This window comes from Suncus etruscus, chromosome X, assembly GCF_024139225.1.
Source record: "Suncus etruscus isolate mSunEtr1 chromosome X, mSunEtr1.pri.cur, whole genome shotgun sequence".
NCBI lineage: Eukaryota > Metazoa > Chordata > Mammalia > Eulipotyphla > Soricidae > Suncus > Suncus etruscus.
Window position 1 is genome coordinate 9,598,112 of NC_064868.1, and position 1,570 is coordinate 9,599,681.

Below are 1,570 nucleotides of genomic sequence, written 5' to 3' on the forward strand. Positions count from 1 at the left end.
TCTGTTTTATTTCTAAAGAGCCTGGGTAGGGGACTTGGGGTAGGGGTGTGTGCTGTTGTGTCAACATATCGAGAACTTCATGACTCTTGGCAGGGTTCAAAGCCATACCCAAACTCAGAGATGAAAAGCCTGGCATCTAGTCTGGCTCTAAATAGAGCCACCTGAAAACTTGCATGGCATTTGCCCAAACTCTAAATATTTAGCTTACATTTGTCTTATAGTTGAATAGGCACCACCTTCACCTTTTTAAAAGGCTTAAGAAATGGGACCAGAGTAAGGCAGGTAAGACACTTGCTTTGCACACAGATGATCCCATCTGCTCCACCAGGAATAAGCTCTTAGATACCACTACTGTGTATGGCCCAAGAACCAAAAATATTGAAAGATTTAGAAAAGTAAAACCAGGATGTGACAGACACTGCATGCAAACCAAGCCTAAAATACTGACACAAAAGTTCCCCAACCCAACAAAAAGGAAAAGAAAAAAATGAAATTTAAATTCCTAGACCTAGGATTGATGAGTTAAATGATACATGTTCTATAAAATATTTCAGAGATATTGTTCTAAGAGGATAATCTTATTCATTTCTTTAGAGCATGTCTGTCTTCACTTCCACCAATGCTGATTTTATCATTCCAATCAGAAAAAGAAAGGCATCTCATTTCAATATGAGTTTCTTGGATTACAGAGGGTTGAGTACAATTGATAATTGTATCCTTCTTTTGAAATCTTCCTATTACATACTTGGTCCAATTTACATTTTGAGAGGGGGTGATAATGTAATTTTGTTTTGAATATCAAGCATTCTATATACACAAACAATATTAAGCCATGTATTAAGTGACATATTTGGCAAATATTTTTAACTTTCTTTTATGACATAGAATATAACTGTGTATGCTTTCACATGGCTTTAGGAAAGATCAACAAGTCAATTTGCATTCAAAGCAACAAAATACGTCCATTACAATTGAAGCACTTCATCCCTGTACATAATTGCATGCCACTTCTCTCTCCACACGTGATCACTATCCTAAGCATGCATTTTGATAGCAATGCAACATGTGTATGTTTATAAATTTCATAGGTACATAATTATTTTCACAAAATATTTTGACTTTTTTTGGTTTGGAGGTCATACTGGTGATCCAGGATTATTGTTGGTGATGCTGAGCAGATCAGATGTTACACTAGGGATTAAACCCAGCTCAGCTATGTGCAAGGCAACCACCCTACATCTTGTACTGTCTCTGGTCCTGCTTTATGACTTTACACAAAGGAAATGTATTTTTATCAGAAGTTAAACTTGTGAATTCGGGCCGGAGATAAAGCATGGAGGTAAGGCGTTTGCCTCTCATGAAGAAGGTCAATGGTTCAAATCCTGGTGTCCCATATGGTCCCCTGAGCCTGCCAGGAGCGATTTCTGAGCGTAGAGCCAGGAGTAACCCCTGAGCACTGCTGCGTGTGACCCCCCCAAAAAAACAAAAACAAACTTGTGAATTCATTTATTTTAATGAAGGAATCGATAGTTTGTGGATGTGCCAAAATATTCATTTTCCTATTGTGGGG